We start from the raw sequence: 18,024 nt of genomic DNA, 5'->3' as shown, positions 1-18,024 counted from the left end.
CTCCCCCCCCCCAAAAAAAAACCAAAATAAAACAAAAACATTTATCTTTAAAACCAAGTGGCCAAGGCTCAGGGCCAGATGCTCTGATTCTTCAATAATTTTCACATTCTTATCTCCTATAACATTCCTGTGCTGATTAGGAATGACTAGAATAACCAGGTCTCAGCACTTTGCTTGGTAACTAGGAAACAGTTTTGATTTACAGAAATCTTAGTGGGACTCAGAGAGATTCTCAGGATGCTTGTAAAAATATGTCTCAAATGAGAGGGGGGAATTTATGCTGTGACCTCTATCAATATCCCCTTTGCCCTAAGCATCTCATGGCAATTATGGGTACAGGCAACCAAAGGTTTTATAAGCCTAGTGCCCTCTCTTAGCCATCAGCTCCAGACTAGGGTTCCTTATACAGAGGTTGTGACAGTTGCCTTATTTGCATGAAACATTACTTTAATTCCTCATTGATGAGGGTTGAGGCTTTGCTTTAGTTCAGTGATTTGGCAGGACTAGTGTCCCCACCTATCCAGAACATGTGAATTCTTTTATATCTTCATTGTTTTTGGTTTTGGTTTTTAGGTCACACCCGGCAGCGCTCAGGAGTTACTCCTGTCTCCATGCTCAGAAATCACTCCTGGCAGGCTTGGGGGACCATATGGGATGCCAGGATTTGAACCAATGACCTTCTGCATGAAAGGCAAAGGCCTAACCTCTATGCTATCTCTCCGGCCCCATCTTCATTGTTTTTAAAGATTTGTGTACACTGTGAATTTGTGTGCACTGTGAATTGACAATTTGGAATTGACAGTTTGGAATTGACAATTTGGAATTTTTTTCTGGTTTTTGGGTTATACCCGGCAGTGCTCAGGGGTTACTCCTGGCTCTTTGCTCAGAAATCACTCCTGGCAGGCTCAGGGGACCATATGGGATGCCGGGATTTGAACCACTGACCTTCTGCATGCAAGGCAAAAGCCTTACCTCCATGTTATGTCTCCAGCCCCAACAATTGGAAATTCAATTGTGATTCAGACAGTTGGGAACTTGACTGTGTTCTGAACTATTTCTCTTTTATAAATAGTATCTTTATCTAAGCACCATGATTACAAACATGTTTGTAGTTTGGTTTCAGTCATAAAAAGAATAACCCCCCTCACCAATGCAACATTCCCACCACCAAAGCCCCCTCTTTCCCTCCTTCCTCACCCCCTGCCTGTATTTGAGACAGGTATTCTACTTTTCTCATTTATTAACATTGTCATGATAGTTGTTAGTGTAGTTATTTCTCTAATGGTACTCACCACTCTTTGTGGTGAGCTTCATAACATGAGCCAGTCCTTCTAGCACAACATTACTCTGTAGAATCTGTTAATTTCACAATATCAGTGCCTAACATGCTATTTCAGTGTTCATACAGGAAAATAACTCATGATACTATTTGCCTAGAGGGCAATTGCGGAGGTTTTGAAGTGAGATATTAAAATCAGAAACACTTGGCATTAGTGAGGTGGAAGGGGTGACTTTGTCATGTGGATGCACAGTTTTGGGTACAAGAGGTGGACAGGGTGTCCTGGATTCCAGATACAGGACAGCTAGGGAAAAATGGCACAGGGTGCAGAGACTGTTGAGCAGGCTGAAAGCATAGTCCTCCAGAGATCCAAATGACAAAAGAGTCTGGCATCTACATAATGGATCCCTTTGATGTTTCCTGGGTCCACAGACAGGGCAAGGGGGAAGCTTCCAGATGCAGGGTAGGCAGGCAGAAGTGGCACCCAGGTTTTCATTATTTTTAGAATTCACAAAAGATTTACTATACTCTCTTGGCTAATTATATTTGTGACCTATGCGCATATACACAGTACTTGATTTATGTTCTTAGATTATGTCATGAGTCCTGAGAAAGAGAATAAAGTTAACTTTCAGAATTAAATTATTATCAAATAATAATAAATAATTATTAATTAATGATTTAACATAATATCTTTGTCTCATTAGCAGGGTATTCACATCCACGTTAATTGAAAAAAACTGCTGTATAGCAATTTCTTTATTTGTTTTGTTTTGGGGTCACACCTGGAGACGCTCAGGGTTACTCCTGAGCTCAGAAATCGCCCCTGGCAGGCTCGGGTAACCATATGGGTTGCTGGGAATAGAACTGAGGTTCATCCGGGTTGGCCGCCTGCAAGACAAACACCCTACCTCTGTGATATCGCTCTGGCCCCCTGTATAGCTATTTTTGACTACATAAATAGTTCACAAAAAATTTGAGAATCAACGGCTAAAGGACTTTTATAACTACCATGATAAACAATTACGCTAATTAAAATATGTTAAGTATTCAATATATTTACTTTACATTTAATAATAATTATTCTTATTACTTTTTTTTTTTTTTTTGGTTTTTGGGCCACACCCAGTGATGCTCAGGGGTTACTCCTGGCTATGCGCTCAGAAGTCGCTCCTGGCTTGGGGGACCATATGGGACACCGGGGGATCGAACCGCGGTCCGTCCAAGGCTAGCGCTGGCAAGGCAGGCACCTTACCTCTAGCGCCACCGCCCGACCCCTATTCTTATTACTTTACAGAGAAGCCAAAGGAACGTGAAATTAAGTAATTTGTAGTGATACAGCTAATATATGTCTGGGTTTGGTTAGTTCTAAGCTTAAGCAGTCTGATTTCAGAGCACACTTTTTTTTCAGTAGTAAATTAGTACTTTACTTAGTATATTTCATAAGTAATGTTTCTTATTCAGTTATAACAAAGGAATGATATAACAGTGTTCCTAGGCATATGCAAATATTATATACATTAGAAACTAATAAAAGTGTTTTGAAAAAGCTAATGTATGTATTTTATTTAAACTCTTGTACTGAAATAAAAATTAATGTTGTTAATGCTATGGCAGGTCACAAAATGATGACTTGTGTCAGTAAAACACATACACTAATAAGAGAATATTTTAAAAAAAATTTTGAGATGTGATATCCATTCTTTATTTTTTTTATAATTTTTTATTTTGAATTATGAGAACAAAAGATGCAAAGAAGGAGGATAAGGTAAAGTTACAGTGGAAGGAAAATCACCCATACCATAATTCTCAGAAGTCCCCTTGCTGATATCTTAACTTTGAACTTTCACCAAAGAAAGTCAAGATAAATAAAACAGAATCCATGTGCAATTACTTTGTCCCTTAAGTTCCCAGATTGTAGCACATTATAATATTTCTTAACAGCACACAAGGCAATCTAAAGCCATCAAACTTACGTAACTCCTTAAACATTAGAGGCATAGTATTTTTTACATTTCCATGTACATGCATATTAGCTTAAGTTAACCTCAAATTTTAAGTGGGTGCGTTTTAAGGATTAGAGTCAAAGGAGCACAGTAAAAACGGTGTTAGAGTGGCAATTGTTATTTGCATAGGCCCACCAAAATATGAGAGGCATGGAAAGGAATTACCTTGGCCTAAATACAAAGAGATCCTACCCCTGAAGTTTCCTGGCATAAGACCAGCTCTAGGCCTCAGGCAAGTTATCGTTTGATCCAAGACATTGTCCGTAGCGCCAACACACTTATCACACAGTTCTGTTGTTGGTCTCATGTTTCTGTATTAAAGATTCTGGAATCTGCATGTCCTACATTGAAGTCATGATGTGGAGTGCCTTCTCGTTTCACCTCACCATGAAAGGGCAATGCAGGAAGCCCTGTCCTGTAAGCAGGTTGTTGTTGTTAAGTCTTCTCAGTGTTAAGGGAAGTCTCTTTTGAGCAGGACAATGTCTGAGCAGTGGTAGGGTCTTCCATGGTAGAGGATTGCTTCCAGGTGATGTTATAGACAAACCTCACCATTAAGGGGCAATACAGCAAGCCCTGTCCAGTAAGCAGGTCATTGTTCTTGTTGTCTTCTCAGTGTTAAGGGGTTTCTCTTTTGAGTAGATCGATGTCAGAGCAGCTGTAGGGTCGTCCCTGGTACAGGAATGCCTCCGGGTGATGTTATATACAACCTTGGATGTTTTGTAAATGTCTTCTGTAGATCAAGGGGTAAATGGAGAATGCCCATTCTTCTGAGGCTGTGCCAGGTCTTTATGTCAATGTTCAGGGTGTAAGGTCTCATTGCACTACAAGATTTGTGTGTTCCTATTTCTATTAGATAAGAACTTATTGGTATGTATAGTATTTTCCCATGTTAGTGTGCCTACGCAAACAAGATATAAAGCCACAAGGTGCTATCAGATATATGGGGGAGTAAGAACATTTCCAACAAGACCCATGACTTGGTTCAAACATAAGTATTAAACTGAGGGATTCTTACACACCAAATTCCATATTGAGTAGTTCACAAAGAGAAGATAAAAAACATGGGAGGGGGATCATCACTGTATAAGAAAGTATTTAGCAAAAGTTATAGCCGTCAAAGAAAACACCCATAAAATGTTGAAAAGATATGTGTCCTTTTTATGCCTTTTAAAATAGTTGGGTGGGTGTTAACTCTAGGGCACCACTTTGGTCTGTGACTTAGGACTCACAGTACTTAAGTTAGAAAGGGTAAAAAAGGAGTAATGATGATAGGAGTTAAAGAAGTTAAAGAGAAATATGAACTTATGAAGGGGTATGCAAAAGGGCAGAGTACAAAATGGACATTCTGCATACATAAAAACATAATTCAATGATAGTGAGTACTATTAATGTTTCTTGTGAGAGTACTATTAATGTTTCTTGTGTGCGCGGGGGCGATAGCCCCCGCGCGATTTTGAAAATGTAGACTGGAGAAAGATTACCAGTGCCAGCCAAACCTCCTCCTGCTAGACTCCCGGCTCCCAGGAAGGAGAGATCCTTCAAGAAGCTGGGAGACCAGAAGTTTAGAGCCCCACCCAGACCCTCCCTAAGGAGCTGCATGGATAGTGGGCGTAGTCCTAGGGTACCTTCAAGCTCCACCAAGAGACCAAACTCACCGGCTTGCCCAGGCGTGTGGCCTGGGGAAGCCCTGGAGATCTGGAGCAAGGCGGTAGAGGGGTGCTGGGGTTACCCAAGTCCCGCACCTCCACTAGGCCTGGTCAAGCAGGCCTCCGGCATGGCGGGGGCCTGCCAAACCTCCTCCTGCTAGACTCCCGGCTCCCAGGAAGGAGAGATCCTTCAAGAAGCTGGGAGACCAGAAGTTCAGAGCCCCACCCAGACCCTCCCTAAGGAGCTGCATGGATAGTGGGCGAAAGCCTAGGGTACCTTCAAGCTCCACCAAGGGACCAAACTCACCGGCTTGCCCAGGCGTGTGGCCCGGGGAAGCCCTGGAGATCTGGAGCAAGGCGGTAGAGGGGTGCTGGGGTTACCCAAGTCCCGCACCTCCACTAGGCCTGGTCAAGCAGACCTCCGGCATGGCGGGGGCCTGCCAAACCTCCTCCTGCTAGACTCCCGGCTCCCAGGAAGGAGAGATCCTTCAAGAAGCTGGGAGACCAGAAGTTCAGAGCCCCTCCCAGACCCTCCCTAAGGAGCTGCATGGATAGTGGGCGAAGGCCTAGGGTACCTTCAAGCTCCACCCAGGGACCCAACTCACCGGCTTGCCCAGGCGTGTGGCCCGGGGAAGCCCTGGAGATCTGGAGCAAGGCGGTAGAGGGGTGCTGGGGTTACCCAAGTCCCGCACCCCCACTAGGCCTGGTCAAGCAGGCCTCCGGCATGGCGGGGGCCTGCCAAACCTCCTCCTGCTAGACTCCCAGCTCCCAGGAAGGAGAGATCCTTCAAGAAGCTGGGAGACCAGAAGTTCAGAGCCCCACCCAGACCCTCCCTAAGGAGCTGCATGGATAGTGGGTGTAGTCCTAGGGTACCTTCAAGCTCCACCAAGGGACCCAACTCACCGGCTTGCCCAGGCATGTGGCCCGGGGAAGCCCTGGAGATCTGGAGCAAGGCGGTAGAGGGGTGCTGGGGTTACCCAAGTCCCGCACCCCCACTAGGCCTGGTCAAGCAGGCCTCCGGCATGGCGGGGGCCTGCCAAACCTCCTCCTGCTAGACTCCCGGCTCCCAGGAAGGAGAGATCCTTCAAGAAGCTGGGAGACCAGAAGTTCAGAGCCCCTCCCAGACCCTCCCTAAGGAGCTGCATGGATAGTGGGCGTAGTCCTAGGGTACCTTCAAGCTCCACCCAGGGACCCAACTCACCGGCTTGCCCAGGCGTGTGGCCCGGGGAAGCCCTGGAGATCTGGAGCAAGGCGGTAGAGGGGTGCTGGGGTTACCCAAGTCCTGCACCCCCACTAGGCCTGGTCAAGCAGGCCTCCGGCATGGCGGGGGCCTGCCAAACCTCCTCCTGCTAGACTCCCATTCTTTGTTTTTTTAATATTTTTTATTGTAAGAATTTATTCAAGAGACAAAATTGATTAACATAATAAGGTAAACTAACATAACATAATATAGTGACATAACATATAATATAATTGATGTAATAATACATGTAAGTCAAAGAAAGTTTCTGATAAAAACAATTTTTTTCCATAATGGCTTACATATCTTTCACAGTAGTATTTTAGGTACATATTAACATTGAGTCAGGGGAATACCCATCACCAACTATGTCCTCCCCCATTCCAGCTCCCTTTCTACAACCCATATACCCCACCATCACCCCCCGGGCTGCTAGAGTAGGTGGACCCCTCTTTGTCTGGCTTACTATTAGTGATCACATATCTGTTTGGTCCTGGAACCCTCCCTTGTTTCCCCCTCTATTTAAGAGGCAGAGCTAGAAAAATCGAGGTATGTGGTTTTGTTTGAAGAAAAGAAAAGCAATAGAATGGGGTACAAAATAAGAGGGAAAAAAAAAGGAAGTCAAAAGTCAAATACGCTGAAAATGGGCAGAGTCCCTCTCTAGAGGCTTCCAACCTTAGTTTGAGAGACGACGTGAAAAAGATAATTGAGATACCACGGGGCCGGGCTGTGGCGCTAAAGGTAAGGTGCCTGCCTTGCCTGCGCTAGCCTAGGACGGACCGCGGTTCGATCCCCCGGCTTCCCATATGGTCCCCCAAGCCAGGAGCGACTTCTGAGTGCATAGCCAGGAGTAACCCCTGAGCGTCAAATGGGTGTGGCCCAAAAACCAAAAAAAAAAAAAAGAGATACCACAACAATACAGAAAAAAAATATCGAATTAAATAATCGGTGAGCACTACAGCAATAAAGACAGGCACCACACAATAGTCTCGGTTCTGAAATCAAATCATGCTCAAGTGCAAAATGAAAGAGAAAGACAAGACAAAATAAAATAAAATAATATTGGAGACATCAACCGTAGTCTCCACACCAAAATAAAGATGTCATAAAAATCGATCAATCGATAAATAAACATGTGGAAAAATGATTGTTTTATGCTTTTTTTTCTCCTTTTTTTTTATCCCCCTGCATAGGCACAGTAACTATTGGGGATATTGTAGAGGGAATTCCCTTGACCTGGGAGATACAGGGTTTCTCCACCCCTGAAGTATACTGTCTTGGGATTAAGTCTAGACTCCTTGCATGATCATTTACTCTCCCCTTGCTGCTTTCGTGGTGTGTGGAAGAATTCTGCTTTGTCTTGAATGGTAAAATCAGACCTCTGTTTCTAGAGATCGTGGTGGCTATGGAGCTCAGGGAATGGAGTTTATGAAGTCTTTCTTTGTGGTTCTAGCAGCACACTTTTGAAATACTTGACAGGAGCCCATTCTACTATTAGTGGTCAGTGACGCCACCATGTGGTAATAGTTGTGTACTGCCTCATTTTCATACCACTTAACCCACCCAACCTCTCCCAATCAACCTATACTCTCCTTGGATCTAATATGCAATCTATTGCAATCTATTTTCTTTTGGGGTGGGGGTGGGATGGGGGGGATGTTGGTGCCATATCTGGTATATATAGTTCCATTTCCAAAACTCACTTACTTGACCGAGTCATGGGAAGTTCTGAATTGACCTCATTCACCATTCTCAACCTTGGGGAATTCTCACACGTTTAAATGATTTCCAGTCCCCAGGCCTCACCTTTTCTTTTCTTTTTCTTTTCCATATTCTGCTGCTTGTACTCAGGAATTACTCCTGGTGGTGCTTGGAGATCATATAAGATGCTGCCTTGCATGCAGAAGGACAGTGGTTCGAATCCCGGCATCCCACATGGTTCCCCGAGCCTGCCTGGAGCGATTTCTGAGCGTAGAGCCAGGAGTAACCCCTGAGTTCTGCCGGTTGTGACCCCAAAACCCACAAAATCATATAGGATTGAACCTAGGAACCTAGGGCAGGGTTCTGCAACCTTTAAGACATAAAGAGACACTTGGACTCATTTCTGAAGGAAAAAAAAAAACAAGAGCCACAAAAACCATTGCGACATTTAAAACAAATATAGCACTACATACATTGTTTCCTATCTTACTGCTATATACAGAATCATGCAGTGAGCTGTCAATCAGAAGAAATAAGAAGAAAATTTTTACTTAACAATGTAAAATATATTTGTGCAAATTAATAGCTAATTAAAATATTTAATTTACCTATTTAATGAGATTTTTGCTCCTGAAACTTAGTGCACAGTGTCTGCACATCAGGGCTGTAAGACGTTATCTTTATTTTCTCACAGACTTGTAAGCTACCATCTGTGAGGCGTGGTCAATGTTTGTTTTTAATATAGTTAATGTTGGAGAAGACCTGCTCACATACATATATAATTATAAAGTGTAAATAATAATTTAATTTATTTATTTAAAATATTTTTATGTAATAGCCACAACTTTCCTACAGTGTCATCTTACAAAAGGACCTGTCTCCCATGCTTAACCAACAACAAAATTAGTATCTGTTCATTTTTTTTAACCTGGCTGCTGATTTTTCTCTTTCAGACTCTTGTTCTCCACTCACTGTACTGGCCAGACTCCCAGTAACAGTCACACTGCAAGCCCTCTCTTTCTCTTACTCCAGTCCTCTCAGTCTTCTTTTTCCTTCTCCCCCGCCCCATTTTTTGGTTTTTGGGTCACACCCTCCAGCACTCAGGGGTGGTCACTCCTGGCTCTACGCTCAGAAATCATTCCAGGCAGGCTTGGGGGACCATATTGGGTGTCAGGATTTGAACCACCATCCTTCTGCATGCAAGGCAAACACCCTACCTCCATGCTATCTTCCTTCTCCCTTTTTTCCCTTAGTTGCTCTTTTTTGTTTTTCGTTTTTTTGGATTTTGGGTCACACCCGGCGGCGCTCAGGGGTTACTCTTGGCTCTACGCTCAGAAATCGCTCCAGGCAGGCTTGGGAGACCATATGGGATGCCGGGATTCGAACCACTATCCTTCTGCATGCAAGGCAAATGTCCTACCTCCCTGCTATCTTCCTTCTTCCTTTTTTCTCTTAGTTGCTCTTTTTTGTTTTTCTTTTTTTTTTTTTGGTTTTGCTGCAAAAAAGACTCTCTCTCTTTGCCCAACCTTTTACACCCTAACCTTCTTGTCTGTGTGGATTATTGTTTGCTGCGGGTAAATATTACCAAGATCTCCCCCGAAAGGGGACAAGGGGATGGGAAGTAATTTCTCATTCTGGGACTATTCGTGGATTCACAAACACGCAACAAAGGATTTAACAGCACAGATTCCCTACATATTCGCTCCAGGCAGGCTCGGGGGACCGTGTGGGATGCCAGGATTCGAACCACCGTCCTTCTGCATGCAAGGTAAAAGCCCTACCTCCATGCTATCTCTCCGGCCCTCTTAGTTGCTCTTTTTAAATTATTTTCAGTGTCCCCTCTGTCAGCACTTCTCTTTTCCCTCACAGCAGTCTCCTCCTCCCCAGCGAAGATGGTGCATGCTTAGCGTGCCCTCAGTGGTAACATACTCTGGGATGTGAGGGAGGAAGGCTGGGTCAGGACAGGTACATTCTGGTTACCTAGTGATGCCAAGTCAAAGGCAACCTGCTACATAGAGCGTTGGCAGGCTGCGGAGGTAGTGTTACCACTCCTGCCCCCCTGCTATTGGCCCTGCTGCAGCAAAGCTTCAAAAGAGCCGCAGGTTGCAGATACCTGACTATGGATTGAAGCCTGGGAGAGAACTTCAGCCCTCCCCACTTTTTTTCTAATAGCTTCAGGCTATGTCCAATCAGTTCAATCAATTAGATCTTGGTTGTTCTTGCATATGCCACTTCCTTCAGGGGTTGAATGCTGGTCCAAACCTATGGCAAGACTAATTTTCCAGCTGTAGTTGTATCAACTTTGGGAGACACATAAAATGCACATGTTTATACACTAATTGTTCAGATGTCAGATTTTAAGAAATTTACCATTTTCTTGGCAAGCAGGTCTGAAGAAAGTCTCCGTGCTTTCCTCTACCAGATCCTCTTACCCAATATGCCTTCTTGCTCTAGAGAGGTAGATTTATTTACTATCCCTTTTACACATTTTGGTTTTAGATGAAGAGCTGTTTTCCTAGGTTAACTTTTATTTCTCACTTAGATTTTCTCTTGTGTTTTACTCCATTGTTTATTCCTTCTCTTTCTAGCCTCTTCAATATATGTTTTGTCAATGACTTTATCTACTCAAATAAACTTTGGTATCTTTTACCAAAACAAATAAATTACTCTTTGAATAATCACTTATGATAAAAAAGATTGTCTTCATCAAATCCTCAATTCTTATCTTTTTTTGGTTTTTGGGTCACTCCCTGCAGTGCGCAGGGGTTACTCGTGGCTCTATGCTCAGAAATTGCTCCTGCAGGCTCAGGGAAACATATGGGATGCCGGGATCCGAACCACCGACTTTCTGCATGCAAGGCAAATGCCCTATTTCCATGCTATCTCTCTGGCCCAAATCCTCAATTCTTTCTCTGTTCTGTATCTTTTCAGCCAGGGATCAAATTCAGGGCAATATATATTTGCGAAGCATAAACTCGCATGTAATGGGTGTAATGCAAAGAGCTAGACTCAAGTATTTATATGTGTGATCCCCATGTTACCATATTTTCTGGTGTATAAGACGACTTTTTTTTTGGGGGGGGGGGGGCTACACCCGGTAACGCGCAGGGGTTACTCCTGGCTATGTGCTCAGAAGTTGCTCCTGGCTTGGGGGACCATATGGGACACCAGGGGATCGAACCGCGGTCCGTCCAAGGCTAGCGCAGGCAAGGCAGGCACCTTACCTTTAGCGCCACCGCCCAGCCCCATAAGATGACTTTTGAAACAAAAAAAGTCAGCCAAAAATTGGGGGTTGTCTTATACGCCGAGTATATCCCGAAAAATGTTTCAATATGCCGCTAAACGAAAATTGTCTGGATATTGCCACAAAACGAATTTTCCAACTCGATCCTGCACCAATCACTGCAAGGCTGCTCGGACTGCCTCTCTAACTCAGCCAATCCAAGCAGGCTTTTTATACATGCAAATTAGACAATGTTCTGGACCCGAATCTACACTGTAAAAAGCCTGCTCAGATTGGCCAGAGTCAGAGAGGAAGTCTATTACAGTATAACCTTTGAACCTTTGCTTGTTGTGATTGGCTCCCTGTGGTACATACAGTTGCAGCATAGGAACGTTCTGTCTGATACAGCGAATATAGGCCTACACCTATGTTTTAACTGCAAAATTAGGGGGTCGTGTTATACTTCCAATCTTCTTATATGCCGGTAAATACGGTAGATCCCAGGCACCATATGGTCTCCCAAGTACCACTTGGAGTGACCCCATTACACTGCTGGTTATGACACCAAAATTAAAAAATAAAACACAAACTACTGCTGAACTATATCGATACTGTTGTTGTACATAGGGTATCGTTACTGTAGTTGGCTTTAGGTTTGGTGTTTAAGTCTGATCATTTTTTAATTCCACTCAATGTTCATACGGCTGTTTGGTCCTGGTACCATTCATTTTTATTTTATCCCTCAATTCATGAGGCAGAACAAGATGATTCAAGTTGTGTGGTTTTTTTGGGAAGAAGACAAAACAAAAACAAAAAACAAAACAAAAAAAAACAAACCAACAGTTAAAAAAAGATAGTAACTATCAAAGAAAAAAAAGCACCCAGCAGCAAAAAAAAATCACCAAGTAATAACCCTAAGAGTGTAAAAGAAAAGAAAAGAAAAAGGAAGAAAAAAGAGAAAAAGTTAAAAAAAAAAGGAGTGCTGGTGTGGCAACGTTTTGTGCCCCCCCCCCTTTATTTTGCATAGGCACAGTAAGTTTTGGGGAAGTAAGAAAGGGAATTCCCTTGGCCTAAGAGATTCAGGGTTTCTCCGCCCCTGATGCATACTGTCATGGGAACATCTAATGACTTCTTACACAATCATTACCACACCCTAAGGTCTTTTTTGTGGTGACAGGAAACTTTCTGCTCAGTTGTGGATGCTAAAACCAGGCCTCTGTAGCTAGAGACCATGTTATTTGCACAGGTCATATGACTAGGTCTAGGTTGGAGTCTTTAAGGTTCTAGAAGTTCTGTTCTATCATTGTTGTAGTCAGTCTTCTGTAATAAGTGATCTTGGTTTTTTGCTCAGATCCTTGACCGAAGCCTAGGATACAGTCTTCATTATGGTTCCAGAAGCTCTGCTCAGTCTTAGTTGTCAAAGTCGGACCTCTTTAATTAGAGATCTTGATTTCTGTACAAGTCCTAGGCTAAAACCTAGGGTAGGGTTTTTTTATTGGTCCCAGGATAAGTTCTTCCCAGTCATGGTTGTCAAAGTCAATCTTCTGTAGTTAGCGCTCTTAGTTTTTGCACAGATCAAAGGACAACATGCCTTCTGATTTCATCTTACCGTTAGGTGATGGGATAGGACAAACTGCTCTTAGGTCTAGTTGTTGTCGTTTCCTCGTTGTCAGGATGTCATATCAGAACTGGTGCAAGTTGGTGCCACTGCGGTGCTAGAAATTTTCCTCGGGAGATTGGTTCCTGGTGTTGTTGCAGGGAACTATATCAGTTCTATGTCTATTCCCAGCCTTTTTAATCATATTCTGTAGTGGCCCCAAATGCCAAATTTCTACCTAGGGAAGGCTGCTCTAGAGCAAGGGTCGGTAAATGCAAATAATTTAAATAAAACTGAGAGTGAAATACACCTTGCATATAGCAATTTGTCTTATCAAGCTGAAAGAAAGAGTTGCCTTCCAGAACTGCAGTTTTTGAGCACAGAGATCACCTCCAAGCAGGGGAGTAAGGACAGATGGCTTATCCTGAGCTAGTCCCACCCAGGTTTTCTTAAGACATGTAAAATATGATAAGTGGCAAAAATCTCTGTTTTGGGTAAAACCATGCTGTATACAAACAGTACAAAGAAACCAGGGATGACACTTATTTTGTTGAAACCAAGTTGTAAGTTGTAAACCGACAATTTTCAACTTTCTAAATGTTTTAAATATCAGTTAAACATTCACAACTGTACAAATTAATGCCCCCAAATTGACTTTATTTTTTCTTTTTTTTTTTTTTTTGGTTTTTGGGCCACACCCGGTAACGCTCAGGGGTTACTCCTGGCTATGCGCTCAGAAGTTACTCCTGGCTTGGGGGACCATATGGGACACCGGGGGATCGAACCACGGTCCGTCCAAGGCTAGCACAGGCAAGGCAGGCACCTTACCTTTAGCGCCACCGCCCGGCCCCCAAATTGACTTTCTAATGATATCTCCCATAACTTCTTTTTTCCCTACTCCAAGTTTTATCCACATGCGGCTACTCAAATGTCCTCATGGGTGAATTTCTTCATGAGTTACTTTCTTTGTGTAGTATTCATTACATTCATTTGTGTAGTTCATTAAGGCAGAGATTAAATATTACCAGGTGGAGAAAGTGAAAATTATCTGGTACTGAGAAGTCCAAAATATGACTATTCATCAGACAATAGTATCAAACAGATAAAGGTAGCTGCATATTATTGAACAATATTTTTCCCAAAGACACTGCAACTGGAAAGTAATACCAACCTCTTTATGTGAATAATAAATCCTTTTTTATTCACCAAGAAACTGCTCATTTCAATTATAGGCTATTTGAAATTTATCAATGAGAATAAAACAACCTATACTTGTCTGGTGGACATACTTTTCCTGGATACAGAGAAGTGGTCTTGATTTTCAATGTAGTTGCAAAGTTGCAGATAATGGGGTATCTGGATACCACAAACCACATCTATCTTGGCTTTGTGGGTTTCAAGGAAAAAACATTGGGTTCACTTTGTAGTCAAGACCCGAGATTAGCTCCTTTATATAGCTTTTCCTTTGATTTTAGCAAATACTCTTTCACTTAAAATTTTACTAAAACATGTTGGAACATTGTGTACCTAAAACAATTCTGTTATGAAAAACTATGTAAATAACAGTGTCTTAACAAAAATAAAATAAATAATAAACAAAATTAAAACTAGAATATTCACCTTCCCAGAGCTGGAGTGATAGTTCAGTAGATACGGCATTTGTGTTCATGTAGCCAACCTGGTTTCATTCTCTGACATCCCATATGGTTCCCTGAACACTGCCAGGAATGATTTCTTGGTGTAGAGCCAGGTGTAACCCTTGAGTATTGCTGGGTGTGGCCCAGAAAGCAAAAACAAACAAACAAAACAAACTAAAAACCCAAACCTAACAACATTCACATTCCCTCCAGTTCAAATGATTTTTTTTCTGTTTGGTGGAATATCCCAAGGTTTGTCTATGGTGTGTAGTTTCTCTCACTCTCTCATTGCAATGGGTCAAAAGCCTGATTTATAAAATATTGATTTCTTTTCCGTGGTTTGTGCTGATCAAGCTTTTTGAGCTTTTTGTATGCTGGCATCTAACTTGCTCAGAGTATACATTCAAAAATGTCCATTTCAGGTACTAGAGAAATAGTACAGAAGGTAAAGTGCTTGCTTTGCACACAGTTGACCCTAGGTTCCCCAAACATATATAGTCCCTTGAGCACAGGAGTCTGTAGTAAACCCTGTATACTGCAAGATGTGGCTCCAAATCCAACTACAACAATAAAAATTGTTCACTACAGTCAACTCTGCAATAGATTGCTGAGGCTTTAGTTGGAGCACCTGGATTGATTACATGAATTCTAAGTGCAATTCTGTCAATAGACTTTTAGCAACATAATTTTAACTCAGTATACCCCACTAATTTGTTTCATTTTCTGTAAAAGTAGGACATGTTTCTGTAGTGTTAGGGTACTAAGGAGCAATGCCAGGTATTGAAATCATAGTTCTACCACTTAACAGGACTGCCATTTTTCCTGAGCCCCCATTTTGTGATAACTTAATGAGGACAATACTGAAACTACGATATAGTTTTCAAAACTGTTGTTTTAGGCATCATATTTTTAGGCTATTATATGAATTTATTTGTTTATTCTTTTAGCTGAATACACTAAAGCATGAAGTGGGAGACCAACATAGAGAAATTACTTAAAAGTAGGCATCATATTTGATCACTGTTCCTCCTCCTCCTCCTCCTCCTCCTCCTACTACTACTATTACTACTGAGTGAGCTCAATTTACTTACCCTTCTGTGCCCCTCTTTCTTTTTATATTATATTTTTCTTTTCCTTTACTTCCCCTCAATTTTTGGAGGGGAAGTGCTCACACACAAGTGCTCAGGGCTTGCTCTTGGCTTACACCTGGCCCTACACTCAGTGATCGCTGTGGGTGGTACTCAGGATACCATATCAGGTTGCTAGGTGATCCCTGTTCAGCTGCATACATGGCAAGTGCCCTAACTACTGTAGTATATCCCTGACTCCTGTGCCTCTCTTTATTTGCGAATAAAAGTGAAGAAATACTAGTAGTTCTCCACTGGGATTATTTTGACCATTAAATGAGTTGAAAAGGGGTTTAGAATAATGCATAACATAGAGAGGATCAAAACTAATTTTAATTTCTGCTACTAACTACTAAGTGTGTAGTAAGTTCAGGATAAACCAGGTTCATTCTAAGAACATGATAGGACACACACACACACACACACACACACACACACACACACACACACACTCCAAACAATCTTTTTCAAAACCAATGGACACGCCCAGCACTGGCTTAGGACCCACCTCGTCCTCATTAAATACGCATCGCGCAGAGGCCCAATTGCAGCTGCGCATGCGAAACTCCTCCCACAGCTTGCCTGGTGAGAAGCGGCTCCTCCGGCCGGCCGCCTCCCCACAATGGCATCACACCCTCCTTGGCTGGGCAGAGGTGCTGGGAAAGGGAACCGCTGGGGCGCGCAAGCGCACAAGTCGGTCTTGCTGAGCTGAGACTTACCAGGCTCCTGTCACATGAGCCTCCGCGCCCGATCCACTCACCTTCCTCCAGACTGGGCTGTGAATGAAGCTCTGTTGCCTACGTGGGGCACTTGCTCAACTTAGAGTCCTGGACTCCAAAGCCGACAGAGAAATCTACCCGCCGGCGGCGGCCACCGGGCCCCGCCTCTCCTGACCTCGGGGACAGGTAACGATAGATGATGGGGTGTCTCTTTCTCAGCAGATCCTTCTTGGGCCACGGTCCCCCACACCCATCCTCGACCCTGGCCGGACCACAGTTCCCTCCCCTGCGTGCAGCGACCCAAGGCCAGCTAGCTACCTTAGCCGGCTTGGCCCCTTGGTTATGGTGGTTCCCCATACTCGGCCACCACCTCCGACGCCGCCTGGCACTCAGAGGAGTTAGACCGGCTAGTTCTAGCCAGCGTAGGGCGGCATCTTCCAGAGCACCCAGCCCTATACAATGAGCCCGTGTCTCTGAACTAGCCGAGCCAAGTTTTCTAGCTGAGGAGTGTTCCAAGCTTTTGAATGGGGGAAGGTCAGTTGTCTACAGGCCCTTTCAGGACGGGGAACTTCGGCCGCTAATGTTCTGCTGAGGCCCGGCTCTTCCCTTTCATTGATCTATACTTGCAGGTTTGTGTAGGTCTTAGCAAAGTTGGGGATATAAACCTCGTCAAAGGAATTGTGCGTTTCCCCATTTGCCACTAACGCCGGGAGCTGGTTCGCAACTACAGACTTTACAGGCTTGCACTTAACGCCTTCACCCCGCCTGCAAACTCTAACTTTCTTGAGGCGTTTACTTTTATTAACTTTTCAGAGCAATTCAGTTTTCTGGAGTTCCAAGCCAAATTCGTATGAAGTTGTGTAGTGAATGAGGAAAAGCCAGAAGTTTGGGGCATAAAAAGTCATTAACAATCAGTTTTAAATAAACTATACATGTATTAGCAATGCCCCTGTTTAACTCCAGAGGTGGTAAATTTCTCCTGATAGCTTAGATCATTAGTGTATAGCTGCAGCTGAAATAAGGGACGGTGTGTGTGTGTGTGTGTGTGTGTGTGTGTGTGTGTGTGTGTGTGTGTGTGATTTAAAGCAGATTACTCCAGCTTCCAGATTAAGTAACCACAGCACACCTTGTCTTGAATAATTTCCTGCTTTGTTAGTTCCACGTTTTTTGGACTTCTTTGAACCTCTCTTTAAGCAAAATGTCTTTTCTGTGTTGCTGTTTCAGAGCTAGTGTGTAGATGATCTATATTGCCTTCTTAATAAGGGACAAATGTCATTAAAATAAGCCGAAATGTTGACTTCCAACTTCCTTTAATGTATGTGCCTTAGCACTTCCATTTCAGAGGTGGAGGTGTTGATTGTGTAAAAGCATGGCAAATGCAGTCTACTTTGTTGCTCCTAGGTTAAAAAGGATGGGGACCTTTTATGACTTGTATACTAAGTAAGATCTTGTTTATTTATTTTTATTTTTTATTATTATTATTTTTTGTTTTTTGGGTCACACCCGACTTACTCCTGGCTCTATGCTCAGAAATCGCTCCTGACAGTCTTGGGGGACCATATGGAATGCCGGGATTCGAACCACCGACCTTCTGCATGCAAGGCAAACACCTTACCTCCATGCTATCTCTCCGACCCCTTAAATAGATGAGCTATGTGTTTAAATTTATTAAAATACTGAATCAAATTACCTTTCACACATTCTGCCTCTATTTCTAGCTCCTTTTATATCTTTTTGTTTGTTTGTTTGTTTTTGGGCCACACCCAGTGACGCTCAGGGGTTACTCCTGGCTATGAGCTCAGAAGTCCCTCCTGGCTTGGGGGACCATATGGGAAGCCCGGGGATCGAA

Source organism: Suncus etruscus, chromosome X (assembly GCF_024139225.1).
Source record: "Suncus etruscus isolate mSunEtr1 chromosome X, mSunEtr1.pri.cur, whole genome shotgun sequence".
Taxonomy (NCBI): domain Eukaryota; kingdom Metazoa; phylum Chordata; class Mammalia; order Eulipotyphla; family Soricidae; genus Suncus; species Suncus etruscus.
The sequence above is the reverse complement of the archived record's forward strand: the minus strand, read 5'-3'. Positions refer to the sequence as shown.